We start from the raw sequence: 18,978 nt of genomic DNA, 5'->3' as shown, positions 1-18,978 counted from the left end.
TGTGTGTGTGTGTGTGTGTGTGTGTGTGTGTGTGTGTGTGTGTGTGTCCGTCCGCACACGCACAGCTTGTTTTGTTTTGTTTTTTTAATTTAATTTAATTTTTTGCTAGAAGTGTTCCATCACCTCATTGGCCAGAGGAGTGGTTTTTGCTCAGCCAGAAAAGTGGTGAGGACCAGAAGGGAAGCAGTAAAAAGAGAATTGACTTCATAAGATGCGGGTTATTCCTGATGGCACCAAGGCCGTCAAAGCCTACATTTCAGAGTTGTGAGTTGCTATGGACGTGAGTTTTCCCATTCGTGTGCTTGCTAGGTTTCTGTGTGTACCTGCTTGTAACCATGAATATATTACATACATTGGTGGGAGACTGTAATCCAGGGTTTATGAGTTAATTGTGTTGTAATAATTTTTCCTACTTTTGCCTTCTATTGAGTAATTGTAATGTAAGAGTTTATAGTGTCACTGGGATTGATTTTGTATAAAATCATTAGTGAGGCCTCAGGAGCTTCAGTAGCAGGTATTAAGAATATGTCCCTCCAGATCAGGGTTATCTCTCTGACTTTGAGAGAGAGGTAGAGTGGTAGCCTCATGGCAGACTTATCCACATGGAAACCCCAGACGTGCCAGTGTGAGTGCAGATCGAGTGATGTAAGTAGGCCACAGAGCCAAGAGTAAGGGTCTGTGCTAAGCCTGGGCTATATGCATATTTAAATTAAATGCATGTATTGTTGTACTAATAGTTATGTACCTTATAAAACTTATACACATATAGAAATTTAAAGAGATGAAATTATATTTTTACCAGTGTCAGTAGAGCCACTGAAGTTTATTGAATAAGGAGGCGATTGCCAGACCACATTGTTATCTGTGGAGGATGGATTGGAGAGAGGATACACGAGTTGGGAGACGAATTAGGAGACTGATGAAGTCCAGGTGAGAGATGATGAGCGCATGAACTAGAGGACATGTGAGAGAGATGTGGCGGTAGAATCAGATTTGGTAGCTAATTGCACGTGTGGGATGAGGAAGAGTCGAGAGTCAAAGAAAGCACTGAGGTCACACAGAAGGTGATAGTTTAGATGGAAAGAAGGAAACGGGGCATTTTGGAAGAGGTGGGAGGAAAGCTAATAAAATAAGATCTGTAATGAGGACTACAACCCATCCATGCTTATTTGTCACTCTTTCCAACTCGAGTTGAAAAGGGAGGAGGGAAGGCCCTTACCAGTCACTGCCCTGATAGCCAGCCCTTGTCCTCTTAGAGGGGCCTGCTGCATACAGACTTAGTGATCTGAGGGGCTGAGGGTTGGTTTTTCCCAGTGGCACCAGTGGCTTCTGTGGGTTCCTAAGTTAACTAGCATATAAGAGTCATAGTTGGAAACTTGCTTAATGGAGAAAGGGGTAGAGATCCACATGTTCTACCATTGACTGTATCACAGAAAGGATGCAGTGTGACCTGTCTTCCCATCCTGAAATTGGTCTACCCTCCATCACTTCGGAGACAATGAATTCTTCTCAAACTCAGATTTTATGTTTGTTTCAAGTTTAGAGCACTTATCTGTTATTACTACTACTAGTATCTAGTCTTTCTTAGCCTTCATAAAGATGTGTTAAACCTAGTGCAGTATATATCCCTCTAAACCAGGGGTGGGGAACCTGTGGCCTCGAGGCCACATGTGGCCCTCTAGGACCTCAGGTGCCGCCCTTTGATTGAATCCAAACTTCACCCAACAAATCCCCTTAATAAAAGGATTTGTTCTGTAAAACTTGGACTCAGTCAAAAGGCCCTACCCAAGGACTTAAGAGGGCCACATGTGGCCTCAAGGCCGCAGTTCTCCACCCCTGCTAAGCAAAGGGCCAAAGAGCGGCATGGCATAAGGGAGGTACTGCAGGTGGCCTGTTGCAAGCCTCAGGTTGCAGGTTTGAGATAACCTGATCTGTAGTAAAAGGGGATTAGATTAGGCAGCTGTAGCAGCAGCCCATGATCAGTCCTCTGGTCTAATTCAGGTTGGAGTCTCAAACCCATGTTTGTGCCTGCTTAACAGCCGTTATCCAGCTCACTATTGCATTCTCCAGTCCCAGCCTTGGGGACGCTAGAGAAAGATAGATAAAGACAGGGTGAGGGGCTAAGACATATCTAGGAGAGGGTAGGTGAGCGCTATTCTCCTCCCCTTATCTTAGCCCAGCCCAGCCAGCAAGTGCGCCTTTAATTCGATCCTTCGCCCTGGCAGGGACAAAGCACATTCCACTGACTGATTTTCTTAAAGCCCCCAAGCAGCCTCTGCTGGCTGCTACCATGGTTGCCATTTCAAAGCAAGGGGGCGGAGAAGGGGGTAGTGGGGGTGGGGAACAGGCTGGAGTGACATGGAGAAAATGTTTTTCTTTGTTTTCTTCTTTTTTTTTTTTTAATCGTGGTTGGGAAATGATGTGAGTAGCAGTGGATTTTAAAAGTTTTTGGAACCAACCGTCTCTTTTATTCTTAAAACATCAATATGAGAAATTGATGGGAAGACATCAAAGACTTATAGAAATTTGTTTTGGAAAGTAAATTGTATTTTTTTAAAAGTGTAAACCAAAGTGAAATATTCCACCTCTACCCTTAGTCAAATTGACTGTGACCTTTTCAGACTACTACTAGATAGATCTAGGAAGAACCATTCCTGTGTGAAGAAAGAGGAGTTTTCAGCTAACAATTTTTGTGACACCATGAAATAGGGACTTTCTTACTGTCACCATACAGACATTTTTGTGGTTGTGCATGTCCCATTAATACACAGAAAAGCAATTAAGAGTTCTGATTTTAAAACACGGTACTAAATTTTCTTGCTATTTGAAAAATGCATTACTGGCCATCAGAGGCCTTTTTCCAATGGCAAAACTATATTAATTTCTGTTTATCTTTAATAACCCAGGTGTTAGACTGAGAGAGCATATGCAAAAAAAAAGTTCTGACTGCAACAGCCAGTACTAGAACCCAGGTCTCCCAACTTTCCAGTAATTTTTTTTCTTTCCAATATATTATTCTGTCTCCTTTATCGTACTACAACGCTGTCTACATGTTGAAGAATTGATAGGTAATGAAAGGGGAAGTCACATGTCTTAGGTAAAGCTTAATTGTTGCCGTCTTTCTGAAAGAACCCTGAATGCACATAATGGAACTCAAGAAAAATGAGGGGTCTCAACCGACTCTCTCAGATTAGCTTCCCTTGATTATTGAAGTATCTACTACTCACATTCATTGTTTGTTTGTTTGTTTGTTTATTTGTTTGTTTTTCCCTGTATGGATTGTTGGATTGATTGAGTCTTGATGCAGAGTATGGGGCTTGATATAGTTTGTCCCCTGTTATTTGCAAATAAGAGCATCTGCATGACATCACTGCTATATCCCCCTCATATTCAGACTCTGGACAAGGTGTCTTCCATGTTGGAAGACCTTTTATATAGAGTTCCTTTAGGGGCAAGTTCCTTTTATAGCATATTCACTCTCCATTTTATACTTCACTTGATATTGACCAAGAATCATCGAACAATGTTATGTCTGTGGTTATATCCATCAAGGAAACTTGTATAATCAAATTTATGGGGGAGATAGCTTGTTGGAGAAGAGTACTTAAGGCTGTATTTCTGTCAAGTAAAATGTTTTAAAAAAAATAATCACCAAGTAAACATAGCAGGATCTTATATTTTTGACACCTTTCAGACATTTATGCAAATGAAAATGCTTTGCATTACAGAATATTATTTTCCAAAAGTCTGTTTCCTTCTCATGTTTTCATCACAGATATTCTTGATACATGTGTATATCAGTCTCATACAGAGAAGAGATGAGTAGGCTTTCTCATGGGTCAGCTGTTATTGAAGTCTTCTCAATTGGCTTTTCAAGTAATAATGCCATTCGTGATTTTTATCCCAATTATTTGCTGTCTTCCAATTTTTTTTTCAAATATCTTAACATTTGATTTTTCAGTACCTTCAAAATTTCACCTTTGGCACAACTTTCTTCTTTGTATATTTGATCCAGTCCAGCTGTTTTCTTCAACTTAATTTTCTCGAGTGCCATCTTCACTTCATCATCAAGTCCTTGGGTGTTGAGAGTATAAATATTGCCGTTGATGATGCAAGTAAAGCACTTTAGAAGTACTGGCAGATTTGTTTCATTTTTCATCTCTTTGCCTATTATCTAGACTGTGACATGAGTTAGTCTACCATCACATATAATCTTGGACAAAAACTGTGGGGAAACACCGAGGTGGACCCAGAATTGAACAAGGAGACAAGAAGTTTTTAAGTGCTTTCAGCAATCTCAGATATCTCGCTGACACACAAACTTGCCTTTTTAACCTCAGTATTTGTGTGATGATTCAACATGCCTTTGAACCATGGAATAATAACATAATTCCAGAAGAATCAAAATTACTAGTGACTCCAAAGAGGGTCATTTGCTGGATAGATGACAGCATATTATCAATGACATGGTACTATGGAGAAAGCGTTGAATCAGTTGTCAGAAGGCCTGGGTTCAACTCCCATCTCTTATGTTTACTGCCTATGTTACCTGGGATAAACCTTTTATCTCTCCGACCTCAACTCCTCATGTTTAAAATGAGGGAGTTGGCCAAGTTGGCCTTTCAGGGCCCTTCCTGAGAAAGATCTGTGATTCTGTGAGAAGTGATTTAAAAGGTTACCATCTAAGAAGTGTCATAGGAAAATGAGGTAGATTGACTGTACAGTGAGAATGAAGGACAATAGATGCCTGAATTCTATACTGGTACCCACAGAGTGTTAATATACCTAGACAGAAAGACATTCTTTTTAGAGAGAAGATACATCCTCTGTGGGCTACTGTTAAGAACATTCATGTGGACCGTTGAAACACGTACTACCTAAAATTAAACTGGGTCTTTTATACTTATCATGGAACTCTTGAGGAATCTAGAACCATTTACTTATTAATGATGTTATGCTGTTCTACTCCAAGCCAGAAAATTAACAAGCCCACCTTAGGAATAACTTCAAATTCAATACCTTCTCAGTCTATTTGTTTAAAAAAAAAAACTTATGACTTGCAGTTAAAGTTATCCAGTTCAGAATCAGGTTAAGGAGTTCCTTTTTTTTTTCCTCCTGCTGGTGAACTTATTTGACCCTGTCTAGTAAGTGACCTATAGTTTTCTACTTAGTACCTTCATCCAGCCACGAGGTGTACGTTCATGTCCAAAAAGCTGGACATGACCATCTTTCAATGATACATCACCTATAAAATTGGGAGTCATTTACATAAATAATAGGAAAATGGAGCATTATAAATTACATTTAGATCAAGATGGATTTTATTTTCTAAGAACTCAAACAAAGATAACAAAATGTTATCTATTGTAGCATGTCATCAGTAATCTGTACATTTAAGGCAACATTCCATCATTCACACTGGTGAAGAGCAGTGTTAATATAAATCATAAAATGGTGGAGAATGGTCTCAGGGGTCTTCTCCTTGCCTTAACATCTGAAATACAGAGATTAAATAAGAAGAAATGGCAAAAATCCAAGGCATAAAGATGGTAAATTCAGATACTTTCTTCATTCACCCTCTGAGTAAACCTTTTTCAATTCCTTATCTTATGCCTATTGCAGTAATAAAATTGTTGCAAAGCCCAAACACAATCTTCTTTATTGATAACCTAAAAACATGGGGTTGTTGGTTTTTTGGTTGGTTTTTTTTTTTTTTTTGGAGTGAAAGTCAGAATAGGAGATTGGCCTTGTTATCACAATACAACCAAGTTGTGAATCTCTTTAAAAATAAAATTAAGGGTTTGTAAGAATAATCACAACCCTGGATCTTACCCAACCCTGAATTTCTTTTCTTCCTTCCCCCCCTTTCCTGGGCCCCTACTGACTTGCTGCTAAACAGGTGGAGGAAGTTAAATTAAGCAACTCATTTGATTCAGTACACTACAAATTTATATTATTTAGCCTTTTCTTGGCCCTCACTATACAGCAAGGTAATTCACATCCTTGATTAAAATCTCTAGCAATCCTCTGTCGGACTATAACTTCCTATGATTCAATCTATCTCTTTTCCTCATTCCTCCTAAGCCTGTTCTTCACCTTCATTATGACCGCAAATCCTTCTACCTCTCAGTATTTTTTCAGACCATTTTTTTCTCTTGATTTTTTTTCAATTAACTCTGTCTTCTCTGACCACTGAGAATGAAAGAAAAACAAAACCATTATAAATATGTATAGCCAAGCAAAATAAATTCCCACACTGACCATATACATATATATATATATATATATATATATATATATATCTGCATGTATATACACACACAAAGTCAGTGGTAGAACTTTTTTGCTTGGCTATGTGTGTAGCTTTTTAAAATGTATGGGTGGGTGGGTGTCTGTCTATCCTGAGTCCATTGCCTCTCAGGAAGTAGCTAGGTAGCATTTTTCTTTGTGAGCCCTTTGGAATCATGGTTGGTCATTGTGTTTATCCAAGCTCTAAAGTCTTTCACAGTTCTAAGTCTTTCCTCTTTCAAAGCTTTCAGACCATTTTCAAGTCTGACTTCTCTTTCCACCCTTTTCAGTCTTAACCCAATAGTTAGCCTGTTAAATTACTCACCCTGTCCTCCACTCTTGAATTCCTCCTTTCCCCCCACCCCCATCATAACCCTTCTCTTGCCAAACCCCAAGCTTGGATTACTTCCACTAATTTCTTCCTTGGCCCTACTGACCTGCTACTGAAAAGGACTAGAGAAACTTAAGCAACTTTGTTGACTAGGAACCCTGCAAATATATTATCTAACTTCTACTGGACACCTTGATTCCCCAACTCATAACCAATTGCTGTTCCAGACCTTCTCTTATTTTTCCAAGCCTACTACACCTCCCATTCTTCCTTTCCTACCCGCCTCAGCTGAGGATATCACCTTTTTACTGAAAAAATTTAGTCTTTCTCTTTATCCCAAAACCCTTTGACTTCATCCTTCTGTCTTTGCTCTTCTAGTGTCTGATAAGACCCTTCTTTTGATCAAGGCCAACTATCCAATGTCTGTCCACCATTCCATTTCTTCTCCAACCATCTCAATCACCCCCTGTCCTGTTCTGTAATCTTCAGTGGGCTCCTTCCCTCTACCTACAGCCATGCACAGATTTTCCCCATCTTGGAAACACCCTCACTAGAGGGTACCATCCATTCAACTTTTGTTCTGTATCTCATCTGCCTTTCTTAGCCAGACTCCTTGAAGAAGCTTACTCTACTCATTGCTTCCACTTCCTCTCCTGTCATGCCTCAGCCCTTTGCAATCTGGTCTCTGATTTCGTCATTCAACTGAAATTGCTGTCTCCGAAGTTACCAGCCATCATTAATTGCCAAATCTAATGATCTTTTCTCAATCCTCAATCATTTGATGGTGTTCACCACTGTCTGTTCTTACATGTTCTCCCCTTTCTGTTTTGTTTTTCTATTGTAGCAGTGCTCTCCTAATTCTCCTCACTCTCTGATTACTGTTCTTTTTTCATCTCTTCCACATCCCTTGACTGTGGGTAAATCCCAAGGCTATGTTCTGGGCTCTCTTGTCTCCCATTTTCATATTTTTCTTGGTCATCTCATCAACTCCTTTTGGTTTAATATCTCTATGCAGATAACTCCCACCTGCACATATCCAACTCTCCACCTTAATCCTAAATAACTATTGCCTATTAAGCTGGAAATGTTGCAAATACTGAAGATATCTCAAGCTTTAACATGTTCAAAACAGAACTCGTATTTCCCTTCAAGCTCTCCCTTCTATTGAATAGGTAGTGAAGTTTTAGAGATAACTACACACTACACACACATTTTCTGTTCAGTGGGGGAAAGTCAGTTAAATCACTTTATTTGACCAAATTGATTGTTAGCCCCTGACTAGGTTAATTCTAAGCAGTGTGACTGAGCCAGCTGTAGGTGTCACCTGGTTTTCTATGATTCCTGAGTCTAAGTTCTGTCATATAAAATTTTGGTTCAGACCTAGAGTCTAGACTGTTAGAGCTAGAAATTTTGTAGCCTAATCCTCTCATTTTAGTGGTAAGGAAACCTGGGGGACAGGGCAGAGAAAGTACTGGAAATTTGAGGTTCCAGTAGTACACTTTTGTATGTAAAGTTGTACTTACCCTTCTGGAAAGAATGGGATTTGTAGAGTTTTAGAATTAGAAAGCCCCTACCTCTCGTGTGAGTATTAGCTGCAATATATCCATCCCAACATACAGCCTCTGCTTTGGAACTTGCTAGCCTTCTTGGTGGTATCCCTGTCTACTTTTTTAGGGACAGTATAAAGGTATTTCCTAAGGGCCCTAACTCTTCCCCTTTGGATGAGAGAGGGGTATGTGTGTGTCTTAGTCTGTCCAGTATGCATGAGTAATAGACCACCTAAGGCACATTCAAAATGAGGCATAGGCTATTTTGCTAATCTATTTGTCTTGGGATTTTCCCCTTTTCTTCCCCCATGTAAATAAACGGTTAATCAGCATCAATAAATGGCACATGTTCTGGGTCCTTGATATTCTGGGCCTTGTTTAAGGCATATTCTAAAACAGTTATGCAGTGGCCAGGCACTGTTAAATGAGTCAGTTCCTACAGTTTGGTTAGAAGTTCTCAAAAAGTATTTCAGAATGTGGATGTGGTCAGCAGAGTCATTTTCCAGGCATCTAAAAGGAAACCCACATCAACTGTAAAAATTGAACTTTGAACTGGTTGCCCTCCAATAACAAAACTTTATAGCAATGCTTCCCCCTGAAGGGAGAGCTAATAACTCTCTTGCTGTCTTTTTTCAGATGGAGTTTGATTTTATCTGTTGTTTTATGCATAGTACCTTTATAGGCCTTTGCAAACTTTTTTCCATTTTCGTTTTGGACCTAGGAGAAATTTGAATAGATACATTTGTACAAAACCATTTTATTTGTGCAGAGCGGGAGAAAAAGGGCACTTGTAAAAAAAATGGAGTGTATAATACAATTTAGAACAGGAAAATTTAGTAATTTCTGTAACTTCAGCAGAAGAAACTCTAGAGAGAGCATTAATAATAGCATGATGTATGAAAATTTGATTTATTTGCTAATTAGATTCTGAGCATTAATTAAATTGGTAATCTTTGTTGGTGTTCAGGAAATACTGATAAAATGTTTAGATTTTCAAGCTTTTGAAAAAATGAAAAAAATTTATTATAAATGTGATATCCTTCAACAAGCACAAATTCAAAAAAAAGACAAAAGCAAAAAAAAACATACATAAACTGTTGGTTTCAGTAACAGACACGTGTAAATGAACTTCAAGTAGTATAAAACTCACCCTGTTTACATCTCCCTTCTCTGCATCTTTTTTATATAATTTCCAGATTTTATTCCTAATGTTGCTATTTATATTTTACTGTCTTCACCCTACATCATGCCATTTCTTTCTGTATTTCTCTAGGTTTTTTAGACATCAGTTCTTATGGGAGTAATACTCCATGATATTACTGAACAATCATTGTTTAGTCATCCCTTGATTTTTGGCTATATATGTCTATTCAGGTTTTTTTGCTATTACAAATATAGTGTTTCTGAAATATTTTTGTATACTTTAACTTTTAAAGGACCTGTTTATTGTATTATTTAATACTATAATTCAACCTAAATTTTAGAAAATGAAGTGTGTTCCCCCTTTGTTATCCATAAATTACATGAAATTATTGATTTTATATTTAGCTGTAAGTAGTTTTGCCTCAGTATAGAAGCCAAAATTATGTAGCTATAGATTGAATATATCTTTTGATTCAGAAACCAAAGTTAAACTGTGAAAATAATTTTAATATCTTTATATGCTTTTGTTTGTAAGATTTTAAATAGGTTATAAAAAGCAGTATCAACGTTACTTTTATACTTGGAGGGTAGCTGGCTATACAGTTACAGATTCCAGTTTAATTATTTTACACAAATGTATCTAATATGGAGGTGAAATGGTACAGTTTGACACTAAAACCAAACCAAATTCAACAGTTGTGTGAAATAGAAGATGCATCTTGATGGGCAGGAGAACTGATGCTCCCTCTTTCTGGCGGACACCCTTATATGGGCCACACCAGCCACTGGGACCCAGCTCTTTTCAGTCAAATCCAATCCAATAAACACCTATGTGCCAGGCACTGTGCTAAGCACTAAGGATACAATTAATAAAAAGAGAACTCTAGCCCCCTGCCCTCAAGGAGTTTGCAGTCTAATGGGGAGTGGGGGGAGACAGCATACAAAAGGAAAAAGGACTGAGGACACCAGGGGATGTCTTGTTTGGGGATTTAAAACCAGGCTGGGCAAGAGATGCAGAATGGTCCAGTTTCTACCCTCCACAAAGGAAGGCATTGGGAGGAGTTTAATACTCTACCCTCCAACCCTCCAATCAGAGGGAATAAGAGGCTGAGGGAGGTGGTGTCAATGAAGGCTTCATTTAGCAGCGTGGTGATGAGATTAGAAAAAGGGGAAGGAGCAAAGGAAATTCAAAGTAGAAGGAAAGAAAGACTCTTTCTCTTCCCCACATGGGCTACTTTTGACTCAAGCTGATCCTAAGTTTATAGTCCAGATTCATTGTGTCTTTCTCTGATGGTGGAAAGTTGTAAAATAAGGATCAATAATACATTATTAATTCTATTTACAGACCCCATATTTTGCCAAAGAATACCTCCCAGCTTTAATTATGCCTATCAATCTTACCTCCAAGTGTTCCCTTCTCAGCTACATTTAACCCCAAAGATCACACTCATACAAGGCAGCAATACAATAAGCAAACATATTAGTTCAGAGAAACTGGTAGAGGAGATGGTAAAACAAACTAAAGTATGCTTCTCCCTGGAAAGAAGAGGCAGAAGTCAGGAGAAGAGGGAAGGGGCAAAGATTCACCAAAACCCAGATTTGGCGTTGAAGTCTCCGTTGGCCAGTAGCCAGGACGGAAGCTCCCTGTACCCCTCAGAACTACAGTACTCTATTTTCTCATAATGCAAAAGACCTGATGTCTTCCCTTTGTGGAATCTGCTTGCTTCTCATTTCTCTAGAGGTTTATATTCTTCCCCTCCCCTTAGAATGAAAAAGTGTCCATTAAGTAACAATCCTAGCCCCTTTGCTTCTTGTATCAGAACACTGAGTATCTCTGTCCTGTCCCAAAGACATCCAGTTTCCAGTTACACTCAAGTATTTAGCCAAAAGATGCCACATAAAAACAAGTTTTTTAGGGTAATGCTCCTCTTCAAATTTTACCATTGGTAGCCCTGATGTTGTGAATGCATTAGAACCCATTTCTTGCCTTTTAGACTTTTCAAGCAGCACCTCTTTGTGCTCATGACTATTTATATATAAATAAAAGAAATTCCTTTCTTTTCTTTGTGTTCCCCTTTATGGACATTTATGGAGTAGTAACTGGCAGAAAAGAACCATATAAACTATTATATAGAGCCAATAAGGGACGAAATCTATAATTTCATGTCACATTTTAGAGCTCTGTAGTATCTTAATCCCGTTAAATGAAGCATGGCTTTCAATGGATTCTTATTCCAAATACTCCACTTCACCTTGGAATAGCACGTTGTGACACATGAATAAAATGCCATGTACTTGATTCATTTATCTTTTCTTTTTTTCTTAAGAAAGTAGTCTAAAATACTGCCAGAGCATTTTGTGCTTGAGCAATAGATCAGAATCAGAATCTTTTAAATGAAACAGAAATGGAGCAAAGGGTTATAAAACAAGGATACAGGAGGTTTGCATGCATACCACCTGAAAACCTTCCCAAGCTCATAGCCAGTTGTGACTCAGTGACCATCTCTTACTATCTGTGCTTATCATTGTCTTTTTTCACTTTTATAAGAAAAACAGTATATTAAATTTAACTATCACTTTCAGGTTTACAAAGTGCTTTATATACATTTTCATTTGGTTTTTCATTTTCATTTCTATACATTTTTGTAAAAGCTGTACAAGATAAGGGAAACACATTACTCCATTTTATAGCTGAGAGTAAAAAAGATTTCTAATGTCCTTTCCAGCTCTAAATCCTATACCCAAGTTCATAGAGCTTACAAATGGCAGAACCAGGGTTCAAATCCAAGCTGTCTGTTATAGTGGAAAGATCACTGACTCTGGACCTGGGTTCAAATCCAGTCTTTGTACTCACTACTGGTGTGACCTTGGACAGCTCATTTTAACCTCTCTCAACCTTAACAAATGAGTAGGTGGGATTAGATTGCCTCTTGGGTCCCTTCAAGCTCTAAATCTGTTACCCTGTTGTACCACAGCATGAGTGCTCAAGCTCAACTCCGCCATTCTCACTGACAGGTCAAGACTTCACCTTATGGTTACTACTATTAAACTGAGAGGTTGGAGTGGTTTTCCTAGTTGATGTCATTCATGAGCCCCTGGCCATGGTGCTCTCCCATTGATTCTCAGTTGATATCAGTTAGCCATCCTGACTTAATTAGGTCTTAGAAATGGGTATTTGCTACAATGGTACAAGGAAGAACAGTTAGCAAAAATAAATTACCTACGCTTTCCAATAGGTATGTATGTGTGGAAGTGGCCTTAAACTCAACTCTGTGACCCTGGGGTAACTCACTGCTGGGAGTCCATTTCACCACTTTTGTGGGATTTTCATGGTTTTGCTTAGGTGTGACTTAGCTTTCTGCTGAGCTCCTTGTAAAGTTCTAAAACTACCTTTCCTCAGGGCATCTGGTTTGTCTTCACTGTGTCTCTCAGCTGTCAGCCACTAATGTTTCAGAGACACTCTCATAGTCATAAGTGGGAAGTCCCGAATCTCCCAAAACCTTTTCAAGTTCACAGTCTTTGTCTAGTCAGGAGGGGAGTGGAAGAGGTGGACAGAGACTCTCTTGTCCTAAGGGATTGACTTCTGAGGGTCTTGCTTGGCTATAGCTGTATCCCACTAAGATGACCCCCTGCTGGAATACCTGATTCCAATCTACCTTGCTGCTTTTATCCAGCCCCCACATGAGTGACTGATCCCCTTAACCAACCCTGATATACTTTCTGTGTTTCATCTAATGGCTACATGCATTTTGCTCCTTCCAAATTAAGGTCTTTTCATGTCTAGGATAATGTTTTTGAATCATTTAATAGAAGTATTCTCATCTGATAAAGGTATCAGGGCAGTATAGCATCTTGTTATTTATAATAATTGGCAGGAGTGATGAATTCAGTCAAACCCTACTTTTTCAGTATGAAATTCAGTGTCCCTGCCCCCATACAACTAGATAAACTGTCTCAACATCTATTTACCCTTAGCAACAATGTCTTTTGTGAAAAATTACACCTCATTTCTTAAGGCCCACCAGAGCTTTCCAGTTTTCTCTAGTATTATGAATTATCACAAAGTAAATACCTACAGCCATAGTGAATTTTCTTGCAGGAGATAGGGTTGTATAGTGTGGTGTGCAGCAATGAATTTTTGAATCATGAGTCTTGGGTTCATAGTCTGATTGTTACTTACTAGTTATATGGCTTTGGTCAAATCACTTTTTTGCATCTTAGTTTCCTCTTTAAAATGAAGATAATGTATGTACTACCCACCTCACAGGGTTTCTGTGAGAAAATGTACTTGTTAAACCTCAGAGTGCTTTGGAAATTTAAGTTTTCAATGTCTGTACTTCTGCCTTCTTGTGTGTTACATCATTTGTAGCTGACTACCTTGTTTCTCCCAGGTCCTGACCATATTTACCTTTGATATTTCTAAGCTTTCTCAGCACAGCCATTTACTTTTTTAAGTGAAAGTACTTGCTACTCCTTTGATACTGAAAATAACTCTTCTTATTCCTACTCTCCCAATAGGCCAGATTTTATGCTTTCTTAACCTCCATGAATCATCCAGAGATATGTAGTACTTTAGGGCAAAATGCCTAGCTTGACCTCTTTCCTTAATATAGAAAGAGGAACTAAGTTTCTCCTTTGTTCCTGCTGTCAATACAAATAGTGGTTTTGCTTCTACTGTTTCCTCTTTCAACCCTGCCATAAGATGTGTCACTGTCCTTCCTTCAGGAAGAAATGCTTCCTTCTCTGGTCTCTTGACTCTGGTCAATCCTGTGATTAACCTTCTCTTTCTCAGCTGACTCCTGAAAGAAAGTTCTTTCTCTGTAGTCTCTTCCTAAATCTACTTTAGTTCATAGAATTGTAGATTTAATACTGGACAGGGGCCGTAGAGGTTAGCTACTCCAGTTCCCTTATTTATTTGTAAAGTGCTTTGCAGACCTTAAACCATGCTGTAAATGCTATAACTCATTCTTTTCACCATCATTATCATTGCTGTTGTCACATATTTTACACAATGCAATTTTGATGTGTAATTCTTAATCACGAAACCACATTTTTATCACCTTGGACTGTACCTTTGACAAATAGTCCTTTTTTTTCCCCTCAAGTCTAGCACTGATTATATAACCCATAGGTTTTCAACTGGGTTTAAATTAGGTGAGCTTCCAGGCGATTGCCCAGTTATTACTGGTTCACTCAGCCTTCTAGCAGTGGTTTTGATTATAAGCGTGAATGAAAGAATGGTTTCACAGTAAAAATTACCTTTTACCAATCTTCATTACCCCAGTCTTTGTATTGTTTAATTCATCTTCCTGCTATTCTTCCAACTTCAAGAAGCTTTGTCTAGAGAACTCAGACAAACTCCTCTAATTGCAATATACCTCTGAACGTGATTACTTATTTCTCAGGAATTAGTTAGGGATCATTGCAGCATTGATTTGTCAGTTCTTGGCATTGTTTTTCACTTTTGACTGCACTTCCTTTGCTCTTCTGTGTGATCGATCCTATTACATTATAGTCTTGAATGATTTTTGAAACCCTTGACTCCCCCACACCAACAGCAGCTTTGATATCTCTAACTGTTATTGAAGTATGCTGTTTAAGAGGAACAACTTTTACGCTTTCTTGGAGTAAAATCCATTCTTAAAAGCTACAGAATTAAAAATAATGAAAGAGAGCAATGAAACATACATACATACATATATATATATATATATATAAAATCACGAAATCCACCATTCAACTGATAGAAAACTTAACTAAAAATGAGGAAACCAATGAAATCTTGTTTCATCTGATTAGTGGCAGATGTTCTCAGTCAGCTTAGTATCAACCAAACATGACACGTATGACTGTTGCTGTCACAAAATGAAACCAAAATTACTGCTTATCCCAAGTAATGTGCACATCCATATATGTTGTCGAGAAGGTAAACTCTTGGAAGAGAAAGAATGTTTCCCCTTTTTCTCTGTGTTCCCAGTGCCTGGCATGTATGTAGTAGGCATTCAATAAATGTTAGTCTGTGTGGTTTGTCTCTCATTCTTGAAGAGGACCATGACATCAAGAAGATGATGCCGTAACTTGCAATTGAATTGGATTTAAGTGAAGGAGGCTTGTGCAAAGTCACCAGCCTCACTCTCTCCTCTAGAGCCATCTGGGTCCAGTGGCCAGATATAGATCAGGACAACTGGAGATGGCCCAGGATGCAGTGGCCTTTTTAAACTAAAGTCTTTCCAAGTTCTCACTTTGACTGAGGCGATACCCATTCAGTGGTTCTTACAAAATACCTCAAAATCAGAAAACAATGAGGAAATGTAAATAAAATCTTATTATATACATTGTACCTCTTCATCCATGTCTTAATGTAGTTGTAACCGAGATCACAAGATTATATGCTAATTACAAAATTATATGTCCATATTAGTTTTATTAGCACCTGCCCACTGTGTAATTGGTGGCTTTATATTTGCTAGAACTTCTACCATGCAGAAATGTTAACTATCCAAAAATCTCGCAGGCCCTTTGAAACTTGCAGATTCCTGATTAAGGCAGGGGATAAAGGGCAGGAAAAGAGACTGAGCCTAAGCTAAGGGACCCTTTATACTCTCTCTCATTAATTAAGCTCCCCCTCCTTCTCTGGACCCACACTATTAGTGTGGCTTTAATCATTTGCTGACTTAAAAAGGGAAATAAAATTGAACATCTCGGATGGAAAGTTTAGTCCCTGCAGTGATTTCAAAGCATATGGTACTCTTCCCATGGGGATCAGGGGGAAATCATCTCTTAACTTTCAGGTGAGAAACCAAAATGTTATAGATAAAAGTCCTTCAGTGATTTGTTCGGTGCAAAAGACTATCCTTATGCCTAGATATATAGAGGCAGTTAGGTGATGAACAGAATAGAGCAAGAGGCCCAGGATTAGGAAGACTTGTTCAAATTCAACCTCAGACACTTATTAGCTGTGTGATTCTAGGCAAATCACTACCTTTCTGTCTACCTCGCTTTGCTAATTTACAGAATGAAGATAATAATAGTACCTACCTTATAGGGTTATTCTGAGGATAAAAATGAGATAATATCTGTAAAGCACTTAGCACAGTACCTGACACATAGTAGGCACTTAACAAATGCTTATTTCCTTCCTTCTTCCCTTCCTCCCTTTCTTCAATCTAACTGAATTTTGGACAAATTTTCCCAAGTGTTCCTTTCTCCAGGTCCTACAGAAACTTCTGCAAAGGACCCTCTACTCCATACAGTCCCTTTTGAGGTCTAGGCAATTGTCCTCTGGGTCCCTATTCCCAAAGGACAAGATTTCCCCACAATGCATTCCTGCCACTACAAGGGCATCCCTCCTAGAACTCCCAATCTGACAAGTATGCTTGGTTAGAGAGTAAAGAAAACAAGATCAAATAACCCCTGAACAAGAGTGAGGATCCCAAGAAAAGAGATTGAGCGTTTAGAGGGTTGATTATTTGGGGTTTCCAGGCCAGGTGGTAAACTCTGAACCTGCTGTCCTAAAAAAAAAAAACAAAAACTCAGACAAACCATCTGAATTCAAGTCACAAATAAGACAGGTAGCCTAAGACATCTTAAAAGTATAAGTTAAAATGTGATTGTTTATGAAAAATAATAGTGTTCTCTAGGCACTAGTATCTTACAGATTTTATTTTAGGGATACATAAAAGCCCTACATTTTATATTAGCTGCAGTATTCATAATAGCCTAGAGTAAAGCCGCAGATATTGGTACATAAGCTTTCGAACAAGCAGAGGCAGTCTCAAAAGAATTGGCCTGAATTTTAAAGAAATAAACCCAAAAAGCTGACTGCTGTATCAATTAAAATGAGAAAAAAATGCCGTTTTTCTAGTGGATCTTGAGCATCCAATACTGAAAATCTTGGGTAGAGGATTTCTCTAGTGAGTCCCTGAAAATCCAGGCCCTACATCTAGTCTAGTGCTCTTGATTGGTTTATTGAGACATGTTCTAACCTAGTGGAAGTATCAGGGTTAAAGTGGGGTGGGGTGGTTTCGACCCCACCCTTACCAGAATCATTATCTTTCTTGTGGAAAGGATAGAAAAATCTACTGGATTTTTTTTTAAGCAAATTAAAACTGAGTACATTCATGTAGTTTCTTGTGTCTATACAAGCAAAGTGAAGTGGGATGATGTTGCATTATCCTGTGATTAACATGGCCATTCCAAATAATCCAAGACCAAAATAACCCACTTTCCTCAGAAATAGATTTTTCTTTTTGCTTCTGACTCCATGTAATTTTACCTATAGTACACAATTATGAGGGATTGATAAGTTTTCACTTGTAACCTGAAGTAGGAGGATGTAGTAGTCAGTCAATAAGCATTTATTAAGCTCCTACCATATGCAGAAAAAGAAAAACCAAAAATCCTTGCCCTCAAGGAGCTTAACAGTCTAATGGGGGAGAGTCAAAAAGCCAACAAATATGTACAAGCAAGCTACATCCAGGAAAAATTGTAAATAATCAATAGAGGGAGGGCACTGGAAAACGATGGGGAGAGAATTTAGTAGAATCCCTATTGGCTCTTGTCCCAGCTTCACTATTACCTAGCTATATGACCTTGGCCAATTTACTTAACCATTCTGAGCTTCAGTTTCTTCCTCTGTAATAAGAGGGTGTTTGTAATATGTGAGCTCTTAGGTCCCTGGAATTTTCTGTGATTCTGTACAAAAGTTCGAATTTATTAGCAATATAGTTTTATAAAAAAGCTATTAGGTTTTCTTTCACTTAAATTATTTGTCTGTACATAGTAGTTGATCACTTCTTTAAAACTTCTTAGACTATGTCAGAGATCCTAAATAGTGAAACCAGAAATTTCTAAGGATAAAGAAATATAAGAATCTCTATTTCTAGAGCTAGCATTTTTCCACCTCACTTCTTAGTTTAGTCTGAAAGTATTTTTGAGGTGTCTGTCTTTACAATTATAAGGCATTGTACTTATTAAACAAATTTTTTTTCCTTTCCTTTCTTCTACTTCATGTCAGCTGTATCAGGCTAAATGGGAAAAGTCAGGCCCAAAATGAGCCTATTTGCACATGACAGTATATTCCAACCCAAAATGTATTTCTGTGTATCCATGTGATTTTACTGTAGTGGTAACTCCTGTCAATATAGTGTGATGTAACGTACAGCTTACCCATCCTTTAAAGATGGCGCTCAAATGCAGACTGTTCTATAAAGCTTTCTCTGATTCTCCCATCCATCTGACTGCCATCCCTCCAAAAAATTGAGATTAATCTCTTTTGAAATCTCCTAAAAATTTTATTGTTCTTATTGAGACTTTCATCTTCTGGCTTTTATTATAGTTACTCGTACATGTCATAGAGCTCATTACCTTATAGGGAAAATAGGACCTTGGTTCATTTTTATCCTCTGCAGAGGGTTCATGCCTTACTTATAATCAAGTACTTAATGAAGTCCATGTTGACTTTCAAAACAAAACAAAACACAAAAAAGCTTTCTAGAGATGTAAGGATCAGGGGAGAAAGAACTTAGTGATAATACAGAAGTGGTCATTCTGTTCATCATGAGGGATGATAATTTATAATCTCCCATTGTGAGCTCTTTTTTAAGAGACTGACCTCTTCTGTTTTTCACCTCTTCTCTATCACTTTCTATCTCTTCAGAAAACATTCAG

The sequence above is a fragment of the Vombatus ursinus genome, unplaced genomic scaffold, assembly GCF_900497805.2.
Source record: "Vombatus ursinus unplaced genomic scaffold, bare-nosed wombat genome assembly UNPS02014809.1, whole genome shotgun sequence".
In the NCBI taxonomy this organism is placed as follows: Eukaryota; Metazoa; Chordata; class Mammalia; order Diprotodontia; family Vombatidae; genus Vombatus; species Vombatus ursinus.
This window is presented reverse-complemented; position numbering follows the sequence as displayed.